This window comes from Mytilus edulis, chromosome 4 (genome assembly GCF_963676685.1).
Source record: "Mytilus edulis chromosome 4, xbMytEdul2.2, whole genome shotgun sequence".
Classification (NCBI taxonomy): domain Eukaryota; kingdom Metazoa; phylum Mollusca; class Bivalvia; order Mytilida; family Mytilidae; genus Mytilus; species Mytilus edulis.
This window is the reverse complement of record NC_092347.1, coordinates 86451878-86461561: the sequence shown is the minus strand read 5'-3', so window position 1 is coordinate 86461561 and position 9684 is coordinate 86451878.

Here is a 9684-nt window from a genome sequence, read left to right as displayed (position 1 = left end):
AAGCGATTGAAAGTTGTTAGATACTGAATGCTTTTACCACAAATGCGCCTAAGTTTTAATCTGTGTATATATACTTAAAATACGATGATAAAATTCATGTCTTGTTCAGGATTTCTGTCAGATCCAACCATGTAGAAGTCATGTTTGTGAGCTATGGTTTTAGTCGATGATGTTCATGAAGGACCTGTAGTACAAAGTATATCACTGGATTGAGCTCTCTGTCTAAGTGTATCATTAAAGTGCTTTGCTTTGAGCTGAGTTCATTGCGGTGCAATTCATTTTTTGTGAAATAAAGATTTGACAGACAACTCTCATGTACAAGGATTTGTCAAAGTAGTATTCATTCTATGTACAATGTATGTAATCACTGTGCTTAAACGGCCGTGGGTAACTTAAGTTACCTACAGCCCAAAATGGAGCCGCCTGGCTTCGGTTAGGAAGTTTGCTCCTATATGATAATAATACAATGAATACAAAAGAAATGTTCAGTAATTAAAAAGTTAGATAAATCTTTTAAGAAAACTCTGCAATGTAAAACGTGGTTTATTACTACAAAATAATTGATTACAGCACGATTTTCCAAAACACTTATGATGTCCGTAACTTCAAAACAGCTCGTCCGTAACTTTTTTCCTTATACCAATAGGGCTGTCCGTAACTTTAGCATGATGTCAGTAATTTTCAAAGAATCTTTATTCGTAGATGTAATTATAAAAAAAAGAAATGATAAATAACAAAAATACCGAACTCCTAGGAATATTCAAACGGAAAGTCCTTTATGGAATTATGTTCAGATCCTTCATGAACATCATCGACTAAAACCATAGCTCACAAACATGACTTCTACATGGTTGAATCTGACAGAAATCCTGAACAAGACATGAATTTTATCATCCACAGATTAAAACTTAGGCGCATTTGTGGTAAAAGCATTCAGTATCTAACAACTTTCAATCGCTTTATGCACAAATTAATATAGGTAGAGTGCCTCTCTTGTCGGCAATAAGAACATACCCCCACTTATTTTTAGTCAACTAATGAAGAAACATTCAAAACTATAAAATTTCATTCAAGACTTATCAGTGTCTATTTGCCATCGCCACTGAATCAATGATATATATACACATCTATACATGTGTACTGGCCGGACCAGTGAGTGTAACCAAGATGACTGGGTTAATGTAAGGATAAAACAATCAGGAGCTGACTTTTATTTTACTACCAATCCAAAAGATGAAAAACAGAAAATACAAATATAAATACAATTTTACAATGTGTTCAATGATAATTTAAGTCCATAAAATATACGGATAAACAGTTCGTAGATATATAAAGCCGTTAAAGTTCTTTATAATAATAAATAGATAAATATTCTTGCACACGTCGGGTTCTGTCTGGAATTAAGTTGTCTCATCGCAGATACGAACAGTTTGAACGGTAAAATGTTCATAATTTCTTTATAACATAAGAAAAGATATTAAAACAGTTCATGGCTGATGTAAATACAAAATTTGTAATGTTTTAAATGTAACTCACGCTGTGGTTAGCCATGAATTGTTCCTTTGGACAACGTGTCCGCTGAATGTTCCTTGTAGTTGTGCACATGACACGCTGAGCAGTTTTCGTTATTCAAAGAAAGGGGAAAGTATCATGGATTCCTACACTGTCCTGTATAAAACTCCTAAAACTGGCGCACATTAAGCGATGTACGCAATGGAACGTTAACAATATAAAATGATGATCACTTGACGAATAAATGAGGAATGAGTTCCAGAACAACATGTAAGACTAACATTAAAGTATATCCGACTAAAACTGACGTTCGGTCTTTACTACATCTTCATCCCTAAAAAGCTCGCTATATTTTTCCTTTTTTGTCTTTTGTTCGAGCCTGTATATTGACCTCTAGATATCTTTCAATTACATCCAGTTTGGTGTGTGTTGATGTTTGATAGTTGAAAATATAAGGAAATAGTAACCGAATAAGGAAATGAAAATTTAATAAGGAAAAAGAAATCAAATAAGGAAACAGAAACCGAATAAGGAAAAAGAAACCGAATAAGGAAATAGAAACCGAATAAGGAAATAGAAACCGAATAAGTAAAAAGAAACCGAATAAGGAAACAGAAATCGAATAAGGAAATGGAAATCGAATAAGGAAATGAAAATCCAATAAGGAAATAGAAACCGAATAAGGGAATAGAAACCGAAAAAGGAAATGAATATTGAAAAAGGAAAAAGAAACCGAATAAGGAAATGAAAATCGAATCAGGAAATGGAATTCGAATTAGGAAATAGACATCGAATAAGGAAATGAAAATCGAGTCAGGAAAAAGAAACCGAATAAGGAAATGATAATCGAAAAAGGAAAAAGAAAACGAATAAGGAATCGAAAAAAAAATTGAAAAACTTATTGAGGAAAAAAATTTTGAGGAAAAAAAATTTTGAGGAAAAAAAAATTTAAGGAAAAAAAATTTGAGGACAAAAAAAATTTCAGGAAAAAAAAATTTTGAGGAAAAAAAAATTTTGAGAAAAAAAAAATTTGAGGAAAAAAAAATTTAAGAAAAAAAAATTTGAGGAAAAAAAAAATTTGAGGAAAAACATTTTGAGGAAAAAAAAATTTTGAGAAAAAAAAATTGGAGGAAAAAAAATTTGAGGAAAAAAAAAATTTTGAGGAAAAAAAATTTGAGGAAAAAATATTTTGAAGGAAAAAAAAATTTGAGGAAAAAAATTTTGAAGGAAAAAAAAATTTGAGGAAAAAATATTTTGAAGGAAAAAAAAATTTCAGTTTGGAATTTGAATATCGAAAAAGGAAATGGAAACCGAATAAGGAAATGAAAATCCAATAAGGAAATGAAAATCCAATTAGGAAATGGAAACTGAATAAGGAAATAGAAACCGAATAAGGAAAAAGTAACCGAATAAGGTAATGAAAATCCAATAAGGAAATGAAAATCCAATAAGGAAATGGAAACTGAATAAGGAAATCAAACCGAATAAGGAAATAGAAACCGAAAAAGGAAATGAAACCGAATAAGGAAATGAAAATCGAATAAGGAAATGGAAATCGAATCAGGAAATAAACTGTATAAGGAAATGAAAATCGAATAAGGAAAAAGAAACCGAATAAGGAAACAAAAATCCAATAAGGAAATAGAAACCCAATAAGGAAATAGAAACCCAATAAGGAAATAGAAACCGAATAAAGAAATAGAAACCGAAAAAGGAAATGAATATTGAAAAAGGAAAAAAAAAAACAAATAAGGAAATGGAAATCAAATAAGGAAATGGAAATCGAATAAGGAAATGAAAATCCAATAAGGAAATAGAAACCGAATAAGGAAATAGAAACCGAAAAAGGAAATAAACATTGAAAAAGGAAAAAGAAACAGAATAAGGAAATGAAAATCAAATAAGGAAATGGAAATCGAATAAGGAAATAGGAACTGTATAAGGAAATGAAATCGAATAAGGAAAAATAAACCTAATAAGGAAACGAAAAAAAAAAATTGAAAAACTTTTTGAGGAAAAAAAATTTGAGGAAAAAAAAAATTTTGAGGAAAAAAAATTTTGAGGAAAGGAAAATTTTTTTGAAGGAAAACAAAAATTCAGTTTGGACAATAAAAGGAAATGAATATTGAAAAAGGAAAAAGAAACCGAATTAGGAAATGGAAATCGAATAAGGAAATGAAAATCGAATAAGGAAACGAAAATCCAATAAGGAAATAGAAACCCAATAAGGAAATAGAAACCCAATAAGGAAATAGAAACCGAAAAAGGAAATGAACATTGAAAAAGGAAAAAGAAACCGAATAAGGAAATGGAAACACTACACGAAATCCCGGATTTGAAGAGGTATGCAAATGTTATGTAAATGTATTCAGAGACCGACATTTACATATATTTATAAACCACTGCATTTAGTTTATCTTGTCTTTACATGTAGTAAATATCAACATTTATTGTGCTATACCCTCCTATGGGCGGTTATGAGAGACCGCGGTTTATAAAATATATTAACACCTAATCAAACCATTTTAAAGTTTAGAATTTGCATATATTTATAACCATCTCAAAACTTTCGCAAACTTATGTATTTGTATGCCTCTGCAAATTGAAATCTTTGTCATGTATTTTTCTATGATGTAAATTCATCTGCAAATGTGTTTCTTTGTCTAGGTAGCAAAGCATCATCATTTAAATAATTTTATAGGGGTTATAAAGTGTAAGGTGCATCTACATTTGCCTGGTATGTAAACCAATTGAAAACGAGAACTTTATAGAGGGGTGTAAAGCATCATTTCCTTTATTCTGCAGAGACCTGTCAAATGTATTGTAAAGGAATATTTTTGTTAGTCTTTATAGTCAGCTGAAATATATGTCAAATCAGAACATATCAAAAGCCTTTGAGCTTATTCCTAAATGTATGGTAAATACATAGATTTGCAGACAATTTGTTTAATTAAGAAATGTGGCCAAATGATAATATCAATGACATGTGTAAATATATTGGGCATATGTAGCTTTGAATACATATGCAAAGAAATGATAAAGAAAGATATTTCAGACAGCTAGAAATGTATGTGTAAATATATTGGGCATATGAAACTTTGAATATGTATGCAAAGATATTATAAAGAAAGATATTTAAGACAGCTAGAAATGTATGGTAAATAGTTATATTTGCTTTTAGTTTGCTGATATATTTGAAAGGTGCATATTATATGGACAAATATTGCCATAGCTTTACTGGTAAAGCTATGATATGACAAATATAGCTGCTTTGGGATTAGTTTGGCATATTGGTAATATCATTTATTATACATGTATTTTAATAATTTCGTTTTAATAAAAAAAAAAAAATCGGGTCTACAAAATCGGTTCTTGATCTCTTGATGTACTGCGTGAATGTCTTTATCCATCAAAATCTTCTACTCTCGGGAAGTTATGAGGGTTCATTCGCGTAGCATAACACGATCGTTTCCTTTGAGTATCTTTTTGAAACTTCTGGAATTGCAAGAGTCATAATTCACTCTGTTTATAAAACATAGAATTTACTTTTTTAAAAAGAGACATATACTACAATATGTATTATATGTTACTGCAGAGACATACATGTATATATATACTATATATATATGTCTCTTGTTACTGGTAGAAATAATACACATATACAAATTAAGCCAAAACATACTAGATAGTAACAAATTTAAAATCGGTAGCATTCGGAAGGTTATTGAGCGATTTATCAAGTTTTTATAAAAAGTCCAAGTTTCTGAAATAGTGTAGAAATATTCCTTCATCTGTAGTAAAGTTGCCACATAATATTTGACACAAAACACATCTTGAGAGAATGTTTTTTTTTTTAAGAATCGGCTAGTTTGCACACATAACTATATAAACGTTAATCTATTGACGAATATTTTCCTTATCCGTTAGTCCTGTCACGAGATGTTGAACTCCGTGTGCTTCATGAAGTGTCCTCAGCAAAAACTTTCTTGTTAAAGTTAAAAATTACAAACAAAGAACCAGTGAGTCACGTGTCATAATTGACACACAATTTACCAATGAAATCAAACAAAATCGATAGATAATATTCCATCGACGAGATGTCGCCCTTCCTCCGATCAACGGGGTTTATCAGCAGTTAAGTGTGACAATTATCACCTTTTACAGAAAGATCTGGTCCGAAAAGATCAATAGAAGACAACCGCTAGTATCAATATCCATCAATATAATAAGGCACAAATAATTATCATTTCTTTATGATTTATAAATTGTCTTAAAACAATGCTCCCGTTGTCATTTGATTGTGTTATTTAAATACGCAAAACTTAAACTTAAAACAAGTTATCGAACTATCAGTCATTCGAAATCTCATTTACCGCCTATTTTATCCTAAAATTTTACAGCGTTCATATGTACTTTGACAGGAATCGGTTTTTTTTTATGCGCCCGTTTGTGGGACGTATTATGGTATACCGTTGTCCGTCTGTCCGTCCGTCCGTCGTCAACATGTCGGACAATAACTCAAAAAGGCTTGACCCAATTCCCACGAAACTTTGGTGAATTGTTAATATCTATTGACGTGAGCTCCCTTTCGATTTTTATCAATTTTAGATTTTAAGTTTCTGAATTTTGGGTTTTATTTATGAAAAAAGGGGGGATTTTTCAGTGTTCGGACAATAACTCAAGAACACTTTCACCAATTTGCACGAAACTTTGGTGAATTAATTTTTTCTATTGACATGAGCTCCCTTTCGATTTTTATAAATTTTACATTTAGTTTTAGCGGAAATGTATATGATTCGTGTTTGAATAAAGGAATATCTTGCACTTCTTTCTTATACATATTTACGCAAAGTCTTAAAATAACTACATGTATCATTGTACTTGCTTTCCACAAAGGCGGAAAATAAGGAAAGAGGGGCAACAAAAATAAACTAACATTATTGTTAAATCGCATTGATAAGTGTTTAAAACTCTAAATAAGTTGAAATATTTTCCAATAAAAGAATAAAACAAAAACTTTTATTTTACATACTCCTCCGTTCACGATGTTGTAATACCTATGCAGGTTGAACTTCAATTTAAAGGTTTATCTATTGAAGTTTTAGTTCTTTGGGTACCAAACGTGACCTTTTTAAATAAATTAATTTGTAATTAGTTAATTATGCAAAGTGCAAATCTGGCAGAATCTATCAATGCAAATGCCCATATATTCAAATTACTATTCAAAATGTGAGGTTAGTTTATAAATTAATAGTCATTGTAAAAAATGCTTCAAAAAAAAAAAAAAATCACAGGTGGCTCAAATGTAAAAAGAAATGTTAAAATGAATTGCTTTTGGCAAGAGACGCACACTCATTTCATGACTGTATCTACTAATCAATGCACATAAGTTATGGACTAGTACTGCACCCGTATAGACTAGCATTGGGGGTCGCAGGTCATAGTCCAGGTACAATGTACTAGCAACAGTGATTTTTCTTTATTGTTTTTTTGGGGGGGTGGGGTATGTGAAATACTGCTTTCCTGTGTTATGTCTCGTAAACTTAGGTTCTTAGTTTGTTAGGACAACAGGTATGCGCTGGGGAAAAAAACTGCAGTTGCTATTTTCATTAACTAAGATAAAGATATGGGTGCCCCTGACCACTCTCGCAATTTTCTGTAAAGTTTTCAGTAAAAAAAGAATGTTGACAAATATCATATGCTATGAGAATTCAAAGACGATTTAAGTAGAGCAAATAAAAAATTAACCAATCGTTCCGAGAAGGGTAAAGAGTACTATAAGGGTTGCAAGCGCAACATGAGTTTAAAGGCTGTCAATCCTTCTAAGATTGCTACTAGATACACTCTTAGCAGATGAGATTAATCTTTAGCACTAAGATTGTGCCAAAACTAATTTATGACAGACTGAGTGCTTCGTTTTTATCAACCAAGTTTCATTAAGCATTTACACAAAAAATTAAGTGTGAACGTTTACAACACAAAGACAAAAGTACAGAAATGAAAAATGCTACTCAGGACGTCAGAGTAGAGAGGAGACATGCAACAACGCCAGCGGATGAATACAATGAACGAAATGGTCCACAAAAGTAAAAAATAACCTAAGACTAGAACTATGTTATATGAAAGTCATAAAATGAACTACCTAAATATAAATCTTGTTCATTGTAAATAATAATAATCAAACTTAATACGTACGTAACTTTTTTGTAAATCGTGACTTTTTTGTCATGTGATTTCCTGTCCTTGTAATTTTTGTCCCTTATTCGTAAAATGCACTAGTAAACTAAACTCTGTGATTCGTAAAATAACGAATAGATATCAATTTCATTTGTAATAATAAGTATACCTAGTTGACAATGTTTCCAACTATACAAAAGACTTTATGAGAAAAAATAATATTTTTCAAATCTATTTGTTCCTATGAATTACGGCGCTTCTTTCTTTTAACAGTCATAGGATAAAAGAGGGTCTGGAAAAGGAGGGAGGTGGGTGTTCTTCAATTCTTAATATTATTTACGCCATTTTTTCTCTATTCTATATAAATTTTGCCCATTATTCTCTATTTTTTATATTGTAGAAGCCCACTATTCTCTATTCTTAAATTTTTGGCCTATCCTTTTCTTTTCTATTCTTTATTTTTTTAGCACATTATTCTCTATTCTGTAAACTCCATCCACACCCTCATATATATAGAAGATACCATTCTAGTTATCTACGTCTTTTTTTATTTCACTAAATTATTATGATCGTATCTCTTAATGTTCATTTTTTTTTATTTCTTTTTTAAAAGTAGTGTCTTTTTCTAACCTAGATTTGTATACATGTTTAATTTTGCTCCAGATTTTTTTTCATTTTCAATGCAGTTTCGTGTTCCCCTCTAAGTGGGCAATTTTTCTTCATAATCCAAAACTGTGTACTTATATTTCAAGATAACACGACACCGAATGGCATATCTCCCGATTTCTAAAATTTTTGGCACACTTGTACTTTGAATCGAGTTACATCGGAATATGTAATAAAAAAAAATGGGGGTCACCACTTCTGTTTTTTCGTAAATTTGATTAGAAAACGTCAATTTTGACGACAAATTTACACAGGGAAAATGCTTTGTTTTAACTTTTCTTTTTTTAAATTTTTTTTTCAATAGATGGCTTTGTTCTTATATACGGAGAAAACTAAAAACTAACATAATATCCCGGATTATGCCTCAAAGGTGCATGCTTTTTGTATTAGTTGTTATTAGCTTTCAACTAGCTGTCAGTAACTGCGAGTACTCTGTACTTAAAGTCTTTTGGTTGTTGGTATGTATAAGTACCCTTCCACGTCCACTCTCTTTTTGTAAGATGTATTCTATTTGCATCCATCTGATGAGTTAAGCCTTTTTTAACTGATTTCTACAGTTTATTCTCATGTTGTACTGTTACACCACTGTCCCAAGTTAAACTGGTTCGTCATTCCATCTTAAGCTTCGCACCGTTAGTGTAACGATAAGGGAACACAACAGGGGTCCAGTTTATGTCCCAGGTTAGGGGAAAGGAGGGTTGGCGCCTTTAAACGAGTTTAACCTGACCACATTCTGTATGTTCCTGTCCCGAGTCAAGTAGTCTGTAATTTAGTTTGTTGCTATGTAACATATTTGTTTTTCGTTCATTATTTTGTACATAAATTAGGTTTTCTCGTTTGAATTGTTTTACATATGTCATTTCGGGGCCTTTTATAGCTGACTATGCGGTATGACTTTGCTCATTGTTGAAGGCAGTACAGTGACCTATATATGTAAATTTCAGTGTCATTTTGTCTCTTGTGGAGAGTCGTATCATTGGCAATCATACCACATCCTTTTATTTTTTTTTATATATATATAAACACATATGTCATCATCCTTGTGTTTTATATACATTGCTTCAAAGTTAACCGATACGCTTAGAATTTGACAGAAAACGTGTGACGTTACAGAATAAAGTAATTTGGTAAACAGTGATATTGAGGTACAATTTGAATTGATTGATTGATGGTTGCTCAACGTCCGGTGGCAACTATTTCATGCATTTACAGGACGATACAGTGTAATTTGAATTGTTGTGTCTGAAAAACACATTTGGTGCAGCAGTCAAGAAAGGTTAAACATTCTGTTATTTGTGGAAATTAAAAAGAAAATCAACATCCTGATAC